The sequence below is a fragment of the Lepisosteus platostomus genome, chromosome 7, assembly GCF_059453375.1.
Source record: "Lepisosteus platostomus isolate fLepPlt1 chromosome 7, fLepPlt1.hap1, whole genome shotgun sequence".
NCBI classification, from domain to species: domain Eukaryota; kingdom Metazoa; phylum Chordata; class Actinopteri; order Semionotiformes; family Lepisosteidae; genus Lepisosteus; species Lepisosteus platostomus.
Genome location: NC_142617.1, coordinates 13130665 through 13145866, shown reverse-complemented (window position 1 = coordinate 13145866; position 15202 = coordinate 13130665). Strand labels below are relative to the sequence as shown.

Below are 15202 nucleotides of genomic sequence, written 5' to 3'. Positions count from 1 at the left end.
ACCTAGAAGTCTGAGAGCTGGCTGGTTGTGAGAGGGCCTCTGGCTATGATGGGGAGCTGGAAGGTGCATCAAGGTGCAGGGAATGCCTCGAAACATGGCAGCCTAGGTCATTGCCATGTTGGCCCCTCTGGTAAGGTAAAGAAAGCAGTAGAGTGGGTCCAGAAAACGGGATCAACTGAGTTGAGGACCTTCCACTGCTACTCGCTGAAAGGGTCTAGAGAGTGTGCGAGAGTTGGAGGTGAATCTCGTCAAGCCAGGGATTCAGTGAGCAAAGGGTTTTGCAATATGAGGGACCTAATAATAATCTCGGGGGAGATCATAATAGGACAGTTATGTGAGCAAATGATCCCTGGGCCCAAGATCAGAGATCTCAATCTACAGTATATGTGTACCACGTGTCCTTGTTTCCCCGGTGATGTGGGGGGGGGGGGTTGTGGTCATCACAATTCTCTGAGTAGAGAGTGTGAAAAAAAGTGTGAAGAAGTTCCCCAGTAGGCTATGAGGGGTGTGTCCATAGTAGAAACCACAACACCATGGCAATGCAATATATACATTTCTATAAAAGAAGTGTTTGACATTTTAGACACTGTCAGAAGTCATAATGTACTGTATATACTATGAGAATCAGCAATTTTTTCAGGCCTTATTTTTAAAGCAGTATTTAGAGCCTTTTGGTAGTGTTTTCTTCTATTATACAGTAACAGTCATTAATGCATTTGAGAAGAAAACAAGTTTGTGATTTTCTCACCAGAGTTGTGATGTGCTCTGGTGAAATGGAATGTGGTGAAAGAGTGAAACTGCAAGAAACATTCTCAACCAATGACCTTATTCATCCCTGTCTAATGTAATCATGGCTGTCCCGTACAATTGAAAATCATTCACTTGCTCTGTACATTTTACCCTTGGATGGTAAAAAATGTTAATTTAATTTTATAGTAATACATTTTGTATTACTGTAAATTGTGAGAAATATATCAATGTCATCTTCATGAGTCATAGTTAATCAAAATAATCATTATAATAGTATTGTGAGACAAAATAAAAATTCCTCAAGAAGTCGCCCTCTCCTGCTCAATTAATTACAGATTATGTTTATTTAAAAAAAATCTCAAACATTTATAAAACATTTTATTTATAGTGAAAGTTACTTAAAATACACTTTTCTCTTAAAAACTTTTAATAAGATTTTTTTTGCATTTATGGACTGAAAAACAGAAGGATTATAATAATGAGCATCCCTATAATTTTCCATGCCACTCTGCTCAAATTTACCCGTCAAATGCATTTGATTAAGTGTCAGATGTTACTCCTGATTAACATCTGTCTCTACACCCATTTTCAACATACTGTATGTGGTTTTGAGTATTACAAAATACAGGAAATGCTTCATGCTTATGTAATGAATATACCCCTGCATACTGTATAACAGGGATCTCAGCTGGGCTGAGGGAGGTCTCCTTTAGCTCAGTCGGCAAGTTCCCTGTTGCGTGACGCCGGAAACCCAGGTTTGCGCCCAGGCGCTGAGGGACGAACGGGCAGGAGCGACTAAAGATGCAATTAGATTTTTAAAATAGGAATACAGCTGCACAGATTTCCATGATGCATAACACAAATAGACTATAAATATTATTAAGCGTGAGGGACTTTCACAAACATTCATGATATAATTTCAACATCTTGAAAGTACAACCTGAATGGAAAACAGTGTACCTATTAATATGAAATCTAGACTCCTTACAAGTGTAATAATCATTACCAAGGTCCATCTGTCATGATTGCATTATACAGTACCTTAAAGGCTTGTAAATAGCAATGTACTAATCAAATGCAACAGATGCTAAACAGAATAGAATTCAACCTCTGTACATGTGAATTATGAATACCGAAAAAGTAATAGTGTTTGATTCTATCAAAATATCTGAAAGTACTTTAGGATGCAAAGCAGTGATTCCTATCAAGTCATTGAGTGTCAGGCAAAAGAGGGTAAAATACAGTATATAGGCTTGTGAAGGTTCTTCTTGAAGTTTAAAACCAAAATAGTCAGGTTACAGAAAGCATAAAACAAGCAGATGGATATCCCTAAAATGAAAATGGGATATTTTCCTTCTGGTGATATAGTGAATGGACTTAAAAGAATGTAAAGAATGTAAAAGAAAACTATAAGGTGTTGAGCTGATTTCTACCACTTAGTCTCCAATAGGTCTGTAAAAATGGTATGAGGAATTATTAGTTATGGTTAATTAACCTTAATGTTAATTGTAATGTTAAATAAGTAGTTACAGTATGTCGAAATAAGAAAATAGTAATGACATTAAATAGCAAATCCATTCAGGTTTTGTTTTTTATCATCTTTTTATCATAGTTTTAATTTTAAATATTTTAAATATGTTCGTCTTTATGCTTGATGAATATCATGTCTTAAAAACATTCATCAAAATATAATAAAAAGTCCTAAATGTAAATTTAGGTAAATGTAAGGTAAATACTGTTCAAGCTACAAGTTAATTTGTTCGGACAAAATGGCTTTAGACTCCAAATTAGCATGATAAATGCAATAGTGTACAAGCATTTAACTGGATTTAATTTCTTTGCAGAAATACTTAATTGGACCTTTCTACTGCTTAAAAATACACTAGTGGGGCACATTTCTAAAGGGATATAATTGTCAAGGGCTCTGACTTGCATTGCATTATGCATTGAATAGTATGCCATAATGACCAATTATAAGATACTAACAGTCTAAAATATCAATTAGTCTAGTAAGTAAAAGAGTGTAAAATAATAAAATACAAACTGCACTCATATTTAATTTTACTTGGCTAGTTAAATATGACCTTGGCTAGTTAACTGGCCTTTTTGAGTGAGTTGTGATCACGAATAGTATCAGTTCTGTGTTACACAGGACTTTTTATCTTCTAAATTTCTTATTATACAGTACTGTATGTCTTCTTAGATCTATGGGGAAAATAAAACAATTACAAATTTACATCAAGGAAGTCTTGTAATCCCATTAATTCATAAGCCAACTTTTCACCAAAAAACTCAAACATGACTGAAATGCTTGTAGTCAGAATAATGAGTGAATTCAAAACATTTGCACATCACTGCTGTTAAAATTGTCCCTAAGCTATGCGAGGAGAGCTGAAAATATGGTGAGGTTCAACGGTTTTGGATATATGAAAACCAGCACCTATAGGTTTTGTTTTGTCTCATTATTGCCTTTACCAATTAGTAATTGCCTCTCACACCTGAAGAAGGCTCCACGGCCGAAACGTTGTGTTTTCTTTCTTCTTTTTTTCAGCATGGAATAAACCTATTACTTGTTCCTTTACAGCCTACGCATGCTGACGCAGCTACCCACTTGAACTATTATTGCCGTTACGCATGTATTTTAACCTTAGGTTTGCAACCTTGCCATGCTGCTATCCTCAATATTTTGGCATTCAGCTTTAGAGATAAAAAACTGCAAAAAGAGACTATACAATACCTTTTATATAAAAGATATAAAAAGATATAAGGCATAAAAAATACCTTTCTACGTTTGGACCGTTTATTTAATAGGTAAGCTATGCCAGTATATACTGTATAGACATGACCACTCTGGAGCTCAGCATTCTAGAATTTTCGACTGGGACTGCAAAGTACTAGGGGAGGTGGGGGTAGACTGACTTTTATTGTCGCAGATAGGAAATTTGTTTTCCAGGAAGGAAAAAATACATAATAAACAATACATTTAACATAACATGAACCCATTAACAAATAAGAAAAATACATCCACTATATGATGAGAAACATACAGCATATATAAAGCAAAATATACAATCAATTGCCCATATTAAGCAGGTTAATAGAAGTTTAATAGGGAATAAAAGATAACTTAGTCCATAATGCATTTAAATCTAGATAGTCTAAATCAACACCAAAATGTAAGGGGCTCAAACATGACAGTAAACAGTGCTCATGACATTCAGTGATTATATTGGCCTTCCATGCAATTTGTTTGATATAGATGTCTGAAAGCTTTAATTGTTGTGCACCAATAATTTTGCTGGCTGCCTTTTAGATCCTGCTCAGTTTGTTTTCATTTGTGTATTTAGGTTACGAATTAGCATCTTTAAAACTTTCATTGAATCTGTCCTAACATTCACTTTGGTAGCCTGGTTTGGTAACCTTAATAGAAAAAGAGCAGAGTTTTCTTGAATGTCAATCACTGTTGACTCTTCTTACATGTGGCATCTGTTATTTCCTCAAAGGTTAGTTTGTAGTTTGCAAAAATATTTGTCCCTTTTGACAATTTCAATTTCTTGTTCCTCAATGACTTGGTTTTGTGGCAGGTGGTTGCTTTTTATAATCAGTTATCATTTGTTTCTGACACATTAGGTTGAAGGAAGACGTCTTACACCACTCCACAGAATAATCACTACAGGCCCATAAGCGGGTTTATGTCAGCAAATCCAATGTGTCTGTCCTCAGAAGAGCCTCTATATCTGTCTGTATGCTGAATGTATAGGATGGAGGAGAGCACACAGCCCTGAGGAGACCCAGTGGAAAAACAAAGCTGCCCTGATATAAGACCATTTATCCTCACTCTTTGTGATCTGTTGGTTTAAACATTTAAGATTCAACCTACAATAATAAAGTCTATATTATTTTCTCTCCACTAACAAGTGAGATTGAATGGTATTAGAGGCTGATTAGAAGTCTATAAATAAAAGCCTGACATGTGTCTTGAGACCTTCAAGGTGTGAATAGAAGAGATTCAGTAATTTGAGGGTAGCATCTTCGACTCCTCTTTTAGCCCTGTAGGCAATGTGCATGGTATCCTGTAGGTGCTTTTAGGTACCTTGTAGAAAGGAATATGCAAAAATTATGTGTGAGCTTTATATTCTCTGCTATTTGCAGTCATGTAGTGTGGTCTAAATTAACAACTGAAGAGTGTTTCCATTGAAGTCAAAAATGTAAAAAAAATAACAAAAAATAGTTGACAAAAAGATAGCTTCAAACAGATCAGAAGGATAGATCATGAAATGGGCTTAACTCCAGTTTTGCCTCTGGAACAAGACAAACATGCTGCAGTCAGCTAGAAATTTTTTCAAGCTTAGAGATACCATCGAAGTTTCACTGTCTTATTCTCAGTCCATCTACAGTCCGTCAGGATGCCTCAGACCCTGGCATGTGTTTCAAAGTAGTCATCCCCATCAGTCAGCTCCTTTCCCTCCCTCTTCCCAACCCCACCTAGAGGATATTCTCACAAGATCCCTGGCTGTTACAGTTACAGCTTAAAATGCAACTCACCCTTCAACCAGACATGGTAGTAGATCCATGGAGCCACCAGCAACCAGCCCCACTGTCTTATCCATAGTTCTCCTTATCCCAGACAGCTCACAGATATACAGTACCAGAATTTAGCTCCACCACCCTCCCTGCACATCTTTCTTAAGGCAGCCAGTGGATTCCTGACAGCTAGGCTCAGCCTATCTCCCAGCCAGGCAACTCTTCCAGAACTGTCCCTCTGCCTCCATATCCTGCTTTCCTAATATCATGTATTGGATACATGGTTTTATATTTATTCTGGTTGTATTTCATTTCATCCATATGTATCTGTGGTTTTCGTCTTCCCTTATCCTCTCTTTCTCTCTTTCTATTCTTCCTTCTATGTGAGGTTACCCACAATTTCTATGCTTCTCCAGGCCCAGCAGCATAGAAATTTTACAGCCATTGTTTCTTGAGCAATGGAATGGTATTATATTTTCTTAGATGACTGACTTTTTGTGCCCTGAAGACCTATATGGTTTATCTATATGAATTTGAATTTTGAATTTTGAATTTCCCGCATGAGATTGATAAAGTACCTACAGTACCTATATTTCATCTCCAAGAGAACTTATTAGAACAGTGGTTCACTGGAATAGTAAAAAGTCCCCATTTATATATCTGAATTACTTTATGCAAGCTATTTCTTTGTTCATTAGGTATTAAAATACAATTTATTGTTATCTCCAGCAGTGTCTATTTTTTATATCCACACTCATTCACCTCTCATTATGAACCTAAAAATGCCTTAGCAAATTTTGCAACTAGTTCCTCAGTCATACTGCCAATATTGCTTGTCATTCAAATCAGAGGTTTGAATGACCAAAATCATTTAATGATTTTCAAAACCCATATGCTTTGTTTCCTAAAAACACGCATGCATAAATAGAGTAAAGTGTTTTTTAATAACCTGTATATTTTGTTTTTACTTCCATTAACGTCCCAGTTTGCCCCATTTTAACTATTTTTTTATCAGAGACAAGTATACTATTGAGCTATTTCATGACATCTGTCTAGATTCTTGCCTTTCATAATAGATAACCTTTCATTTTGCTGTGTAATTCCACAACACTTTAAGAATGCAGAGTAGGTGGCAGATGCAGGGAGGGGATAAAATTGTGCTACAGAATTTTAATACCTAAAAATATATTGTTCTTTTGTAAAATTGAAGAAAGTATGATAGTGTGCTTATAAAAAGAGTATCACTAGGCCACCTAGCATAATAATTCTACATCTGTTGTAACTCTAACCATAGTAACTTGATTCTTCCTTAGATTCTTTAGTTATTACATACAGTATTGTAGCATCATCACATGTGCCTACAGAAGCATCACTCCAAAATATACAGTATGTCATACAGCTGCAATGTATGATGGCAAACAAGCATAGCTTTTTTTTTTGCTCTGCTGCTTGCAAGTTTGCCTTGGGACTGAATTATGTTGATTAACATAATTACTGTAATTTGTATATCTGCCAGTCAAATGAGGAGTAGGTGTTTATTGGGATGTAAAGAATCCCAAGAGATGGTTTCAGAAAGGAGCTGAGTACTAAAATTGGTTTCATTATAACATTTACAGTGCTTCACAATTACAATTAACACACTAAAAATGTATTTAATTATATTTAAATGATAATTTTAAAGACTCATTTCACTAAAAACAAAAATATTTGTTGCTGGTTTAGTATTGCAAGCTAAACTAATTTTATTGTCCTTTAGAGTGACATACTGTGCTGTAACTTAAGGGTTGGGAGAATTAACCCTTAATGATTGTACTCCATGTATTTGGATAGTAGTTTTTTTTGTTTTCAAAACTTGCATTTTAATATGATACATTTGACAATCATTTTCATCCTGCAGAAAAGTCAATATGTATGTTTGTTTTTTTGTCTTTAATTTGGATTTCATTCGGTTTCAGGTTTTTATTTTTCAGTGTATGAGGTGTCATCCAGCTCAAGCTCAATTCAGGTAGAATGAAAATAAAAACTTTGCAATTGGTCTTGGGTATATATTTATATATTTTACTTGTTCAGTCCTACAGACAAAACAGTACTACAACAATCCACTTGATGGCTCACTAGCTTTGCAAAATTGCTGCATTCAGTAAAAAGGCCATCACTCGAAAGTGAAAACAGCAGAACACTAGAAGAATTTAATGTACTGAAAATATTGAACCTTCAAATATACAAAGGAAAATTCTCAAACCTTTTCTTCAAGCAATTAATTAATGGAATAATTTAAATGAATAATAATAATGCTGTATTGTAATTTTGAAATGAATCCCTTTCACACCAAGTCCCATTCTTATGACTTTGAAACGTTTGTGGTATCTGGCATGTAAGGTCATTCAGTAATGTTAAAATCCTAGGGCAAGGATTTCCATGGAGGGCACTGGGACTCTAGAAACAAAGGGAAATGTTTTCAAGTTATATCTTGTACAATGTAAAATCAACAGTTTCAGACATTGAGCCTGTACAGATGACACTAATAGTTTCTCTGTTGATTTTCAGTTATTCTTTTAATTTTAATAGCCACACTATTTAGGGAAATTATACTTAAATTTGAATTTACAGTATGTCTGATCTCTAGTCTGAGAAGAGTCGCCAACTATTGATAATTGTATCAAAGTTTTTCTTCTAATAGTCAGGTTTATTTTTTGGTTGTTAGGCAGAGCCACTCTCCTCTCTATAGAGGGTGTAGTCCAGGATGCCAAGGCCCTAAAGCTCAGGGTTAGATGAGGCAACATTAGGTGACCTGCAGTGTTGGGCCTCCTATATCTAATCTGTTATGGCAAGCAAATCCAGCCTCATCGACAGCCATCGAGTGCCCACCAAGATGGACCTTATTAGAAAAATGTGTTCCCCAATCTGGTACTTTTCTTTCTCAGAGGAGTAGGTTGACCATCAGATGTTATCATTCACCCCCACCTGGATCAACAAGCCCCTGTGTACCTGCTCCTGTGTTACTGCAGAACAAGGTTGGATCTGAACAGGACTCGTGTCAGCCAGGAGTTCGTAGCAGACTAAAGAACTTATTACCTGTATTCAGGGAGCTCTAAGTGACAGTATGTTACTGGCAGAAACAGGAAAAGATTAGGTACAGTAGATTGAATATTCTGGCACTTCAGCATTGATCTCATTGAATGAATCTGACTGTAAACAGTGCTGAAGACAAAAAGAGATGATTAGCATGTACAGTATGTTAAACCAAAGTAGGCTGCTGACTCATCAACCTTGGAAAACAAAGAAAACCATTTCACCATTGTTACTACTGTACCTATAAAGAAGCGTGACAGCCCAGGCTGCATCCTTATTTTAGTGTTCCTTTTCTTGCATACATTTTAGAAAAAAACAATAACTGTTTTTATTTATACATTGCCCTCACGAAAACAGCTAGTTCAACCTAACTAATTCTTTCTTTTTCAAATTAGACAATCTAGAGAAAGACTAGAAAGACTGAGTGATTATAAAGGTCTTTCAAAGCTTTTCATTTTAAAAAAGCATAAATGACTAGTGTTTAACAGATAAAGACAATGAACAGCAGGTTCACAGTCCCATTGTAAGGATTGTAATGATTCCATTATTACGCCTATATTGATAGTAGTGTACAGTATATATATATAAGCCAGTGTTTTACATAAACTACAGTATGAAGATGCCTTTACATTGAAGGTGAATGGCACAAATTGTATTTCAGATGTGTGGTTTGGAATCAAGTATTGTCAGCATTTAAGTGCAGGTTTGATTACATTTGGTGGGAAAATAATAAATGATTTATTAACATCTGGCATTGCACAGTAAGGCAATCCCAGAATGTAGTATTTATTCAACAGGTTTGAATTTTATTCCCTTGAAATGCATTGTGTATTGGTGTCTTTGCACATTTAGGCAATATCCAAACAACATACGAACAGAACCACTCCTTGAATGAAAAGCTTGTTTCCTTTGTGCTTGTATACATTTTCTTGACATGTGTTGGCTGTTTCTGTAAAACAAGTCTAAGGTGACTTGATCCAGAGCTGTGGGAATCAATACTCTTCATTACACCTTTTTTCCTGCTAGAAGCTGATATTAACGAGCTCCACGGTGGATTGTTTTTAACAACTTCTGAATAACAGTTTCAGATAGTAATTAATCCTTTGAGGTCATGGAAACCCAAGCCAATTAGTGTTTATTAGTTTCCCCCCTTTACTAATGAAGTGTATCTGTAATGATGCCTCTAGGTATTAGAGACTTCAGAGCCTCTAGTGTTGCATCATGGCCTTGTGTATCAAAATCGTATTTAAACGTATACAAAAATATTATTTTTTATTTCATTCTTATTTTAAGTACAAGTCAGACTTTCATCATGTCTGTCATTATATTTGCTGTTCAAAAATGCTGTATAAATATCAGAATGAAAAGAAAAATCAGAGGAAATTTATATTTGTTAGTAGCTGTTTTTTAATCATTAACCCCACGTTTCAACTTAAAGAACATATTCACAAAAACACAGACATGCACACACAGTATTTGAATTGTTAAAAATGTAATTCTTTGTTTTGTTAAATATCAAATTATGAAATTGAGTTGATGATGCTTACTATGCTATTTGCTGGGTTTTTTTTGGAGTTCTGCCCTGATATGAGGAAGTGATTAAGAGGCATAGACAGAAAAACAAATTGACTGTCGACTTGGCTTCCCTGTGTTTTACTCTACAATTCTGCTTACTGCTCCTTGATCAGATTTCTGATACCCCTAGTGAGGCATTCAGTATAAAGGGATTGAGCATAATGTATTAATAGGGTTAATGAATGAATCTCCTTTTCCTTCACCTTCGAACAAAGAGCATATATGTTTTTGTCTGATTTCAAAGAAAGAGCAGCCATGAAGGCTGTCTGGGTTTATTTAAAGGTGCTGTAGTTCAACAGGCCTTAACACCTGAACAGGCTTTTGTTGTAAATGGCTTTCATTTTTTACACACGTTGCAAAGGACAGACACTGTAAAAGAGAAAAAAAATGGTATGATCATTTTACTTAACTGTAAAGTAGCCAAATTATCAACCTTAAAGAACAACAAATCTTAAATCTTAAATTCTTGTAAGAGGGACAGAGAACTTTCAAAAGACAGGTATCCCTAATGTCCAAACACAGGATTTGTGCCTCATGTTTTTATGTTCACTTTCTACCCAGAGACCTATTAAAGACATTAAAGTGGCCTGTGGAATTACAAAAGGGACATTACATTGGTGGCTAATTGCTTGAGCTCTTGGTTGGTGCACACTGGGCTGTTTGTTAGCTCCTTTAATTAAATAGTGTGTTGGTCAACTGTGGGAGTATGGAGTAAGCAGTTCTTCTCTCTAAGGACCTCCTTCTCTAGCCTGTCAGATACTCTGTGGATATTAGTCCATGCAAGCAGTTTATTTACCACTGTAGTTCTATTCATCAGCAAGTGATCCTGGCCTGCTTTGATCTAGCTCAATTTTCAATTTCAGGCCAAAGGTGTGAAGGTTCAAGTAGCAGATTCTGGCAGCTCATCAGGTAAAGTCAGTGCCCAATCACGCACATTGGTTTTGCAGTACTCCTGGTTCTGAAGATTTGGAAATGTTGCACAAACATTGAAGTAAGTCAGAAGTACAGTAAGTAAGTCACTACTAGCTTGAATCAAACATTATCCTGTAACATACATCTGACTTCAAAACATCTGGCAGCTCCTGCTGTGTAAACATTAACTATGGAAAACCATGGTATTTTTTGCAGTTTTATAATGTTTTTGACATGCTTATACAACTTGTCCATTGGTCCTATGTTGCCATGGTTGCCCATATTGTATGGTATATCAAAACCTGTAATACATCTTTGTAGTCTGACATGTTTATATCATGATTTTATTGTTCTTTCCTGAACATTTTAGAATGCTATCGTACTATAAACATTTGTGATGACAGGGGCATGCTCAATACTAATCATCCAACCTATACCTGCTACCAATATAATTGTCAGTCCTGTGTGTTTAGCAACTGAACAATAGATAAGTGTCCACATAGTTTATACTGACTATTTTTTATCATTACTTACGGTACCCTTGTTATTTTATTAGAAATGCAAAGCACTAGTGTCCTCTCATAAAGGAACAGATTAAAATATGCAATTTCCAAGTTTTAATTTCACAACTTTGAATCAGAACCACTATAATCAGTGCAGCAAAAGCCCAAAATGTCATAATCTGCCGCAAATACTGTATACTGTATATACAAACAGGGCTGGCCCTAGGCATAGGCAAACTCGGAAACCTCCTAGGGCCCCGGGGCCACTAGGGGGCCCCCTCAATGTGCAACACAATATATTTTTAATCGGCATGTTCAAATGTGAGCAACAAATTTCCTATAACAGCTCTTGCTGTTGCTGCTGTGGATAATCCTCATAGAATCCCGCTCAAAAAATTACCAATCATAAGCAAGTGCTTAATGTTTCTGAAGAGAAGAAAAGAAGAGGTAAGCAATCTCAAAACAGAGGTACCGTATGCCAAGTCAGGTCATCGTAATAATGCACAATATGCTTAATAACGTCATAATTTGGATTTCATTTTGTCAGATCGAACAGTAGGCACGTCACATTTCCAAGCCAGAGGCGTAGACTGTCTGCGGTGTTTTTAGTAGAAGCTAACAGATTCACGTTTTCCACAACTGTACACAAACCGTTTAGGTCAACTGGCTACAAATCAATGATGCAAATGTTTCTTTTATAACTTTCAATGTTAAAACACTTCATTTTTGTAAAATGTGTGCCTCGTATTCTTGTTTATAAATTATTCATAATGTGTTCTTCAGAGTTGGTTGATAAAAGTTTTCTAGTCATATAATGAATTTATTTTATTGTTCTGAGAAGTAAAATAAGATTCTGTTGGGAGCTGATAATAGTAGTGTCAGTGCAAATTATGATCTTTGGGGGCCTTTTTCCAAGGTCTTGCCTAGGGCCCCAAAATGCTAGGCCCGGCCCTGTATACAAAAGATAACTGAAGATACCACTGCTATGTACAGTACATTGAAACCCATGATGAGTTCCTGATAAATGTTGATGTGTTTTAAAAACACTTGAATTTAGGCACGGTTAATTTTAATAAATAATTTTTATTTTCAGATTTTTTAAAATTTCAGATGATTTGCTCATTATAGATACACATTTGTACTGTATTTCCTTAAACATGTCTTAGGAATTATATTAATAGAGATTTGAATCTGCTACTTTACATGTTTAAAGACCTTTTGTTATATTCAGGATATATGGAATTACATTAACAGCTTCTAATTATGAATATTATTCCTATGTGCTGTTTCGTCATTGATTTTTCTCTTGTGACCTTTTGGAACACAGGATTGAGAGATAATTGGCATACAGTATGTTAATGTATGTGGGTTGTTTACATAGAGCACACACTTTGCCTGTTATCTCAGTGTGTTTGAGTGACTGGAGTTTTCCTTAAAGCCAAACTAAGTCCCCTAACGTGACAGTTATGCTTAGCACCAGTCTATTAATAAGTAAATAAACTTTATAGAAGAAACAAAACAATTACTCCACTCTCACCCCTCCGGAGTTAAAGTAGTGAAACCATTTAGGTGTCTGTCTGTTGGTGTGTACTGTACTGCTGCATTGCTGCTCACCATTTTCAATGTCCATGTATTGTACAATATGAAGTATCAGAAAGAAAATATGTTAAAGCAGGCAAAGTTGTGAACTTTAAGAACATGTAAAGTACAAAGAAATACAATTACTTTTAATAGTGATTAGTATTTAAAATAATGACTGAATTGCATAGCAAGATCCTATGAACGTTAGTTAAAATTAGCTAGTGAATATGGGCCTGGTAATGATAAAGGCAGTTTTGCAATTTCTTTTCTGCAGAGAGGAGTCTCCACCTTACAGACTCCCTGAGATAAAATAATTTCAGCCTCACATAAGAACCACAGGAATGTTTGAGGGGATTATTAGGTAAAAGGCTTTGTCCATCATCTAGGACCAACAAAAAATTAGCTTTAGAAATTATATAATCTACCAGCTAATAAGGATCTAATGGAAAAGAAAAATTGTAGATAAAATATAGAAGACTACTACCACATATAGCGTATGTCAACAGTGTCTCATTTGCTAACCAATCCCATAAAATGGATAGTTTTGACAGTAGTTAGGCCTGGCACACTGTGCGTAAGAATTAACAGTAAATATTGCTTTTGAGCAGGCATAGTCAGGTTTATTGGCACAGATACACCAGTTACATCTGAAAGGACACCATTTCCATAACAAGAAAAGGTGCACCTAAACTGCACCTACCTTACCTATTCCTAACCAGATAAACATAACTAAGTGGATCTTTACTGCAGCCCTAAACAACAAAGTCACAGAATCATCTGTCAGTCTTGGAACATCAGAACCCTTAGGGGGAATACCCAGAGTGCCACACTGGAATTGTGGCTTGACAATGTAAACATGACATTATGACATTGCTGTTGCATGCCTGTGTAAGACTAGACAAGTAGGCCTTGCTATCCATCACGGGAAAGATCATTGCAAAACCATCCTGAATGTTTTTACTTCCACTTGAATGAAGAGCACTTCCAAGACTTTCAATGTAGGTTTAGGCCATCAAAAGATCATGGTCTTTACTGCTAGACCTGTATGCAAGAGAGTGTTACAGTACGTACAGATAATAAAGGATAAATTATAAATATAAAAGGGGAACACTGACTGGTCATTGTTTATTTTGACACATCATTTGTGTCTTCTAGACAATTTAGGGAAGCCATAAAAAAGCAAACAAAAGCTAAGATACAGTATGGAATTAAAAACATAATTTAAATCAAGGCATGATTTCTTAAAACTGTAAAATGTACTAGTAAGGCCACATTTAGATTTTTGTGTATCATTTTGCTCACCATGTTACAAAAAAATATAATATAGGTAATGATAAAAGATATTGATTGCAAAATCTTTCCTAAGAATTTCTGAATAATTAACATCTTGACATTTCCTCATATATATCTTGACATGTTCAACTTTTTGCAAACTAATTTTGCAATTGAAATAAACATATTTACTGTCATTTCTAGAGATTTTTAATTCAAATACAACCCAGGGAACAAGCTGGAGAACATTGACTGGGTTTGTGTCATTTACCTGTGCCTGTTTCCTCAACCATTTGAGAGATTTTGATTATAAGATTGCTTATGTTTGCTTTCTTCTCCTTTCATCATGGAATAAACCTATTACTTGTTTCTTTGCAGCCTACACATGCTGACACAGATACCCACCTGAACTAGTCTAAACATGACACTTAAGATCTTCTGTGCATTTATTCTTTGTTTCCACTAGAGGGCAGACATGCTTTTAAAAGTTGATTTCTATAGGCAGTGGTACTAGAAAGAACATGCAAATGAATTCCCAGGGGACTCCGTGATATATGTGTGTGTATGTGTGTGCAACCATACTTATACATTCAAAGTGTGTTTGATCCATCTGAGAGAGAAAATCTGTGCTGGGGTCTCGCAGGGCCTAACACGTGAAGGTCAGGCTTCACCAGATATCAATCACCAGGCCAATGTCAGTGTGAGCAGGGATCCTAACTGCCCCTTCATCATATTCAGCACCAACACTCTCTGCCTTCCAAACAGAGTGTAATGAGGTGAAATAACCTGACTAATTTAAATAACTCACTTCATATTCTTTTTCCTTCTTCGAAAATGGCAAAATTCATCCTATTTCAGACAAAAATCAGTTATTTACAAAGGTTGCTCAGGATACATTTTTTTCCTAGGAAGATGTTTGTGAAGTTGCTCAGCACCACAAGAGGTGTGGGTGGAGCCTTATGAACAATTAAATACTGGTGCCATGGTGACGAGGTGGCAAAAAAGTAAGTGGC

The 15202-nt window shown here is 35.7% G+C and overlaps 1 pseudogene; it reads right to left on the bottom strand.

Moving 5' to 3' along the window:
* Nucleotides 1–1464: 1464 nt before the first annotated feature.
* Nucleotides 1465–5360, bottom strand: LOC148658248 (olfactory receptor 4A8-like; annotated as a pseudogene).
* Between the last annotated feature and the right edge of the window lie 9842 nt (nt 5361–15202).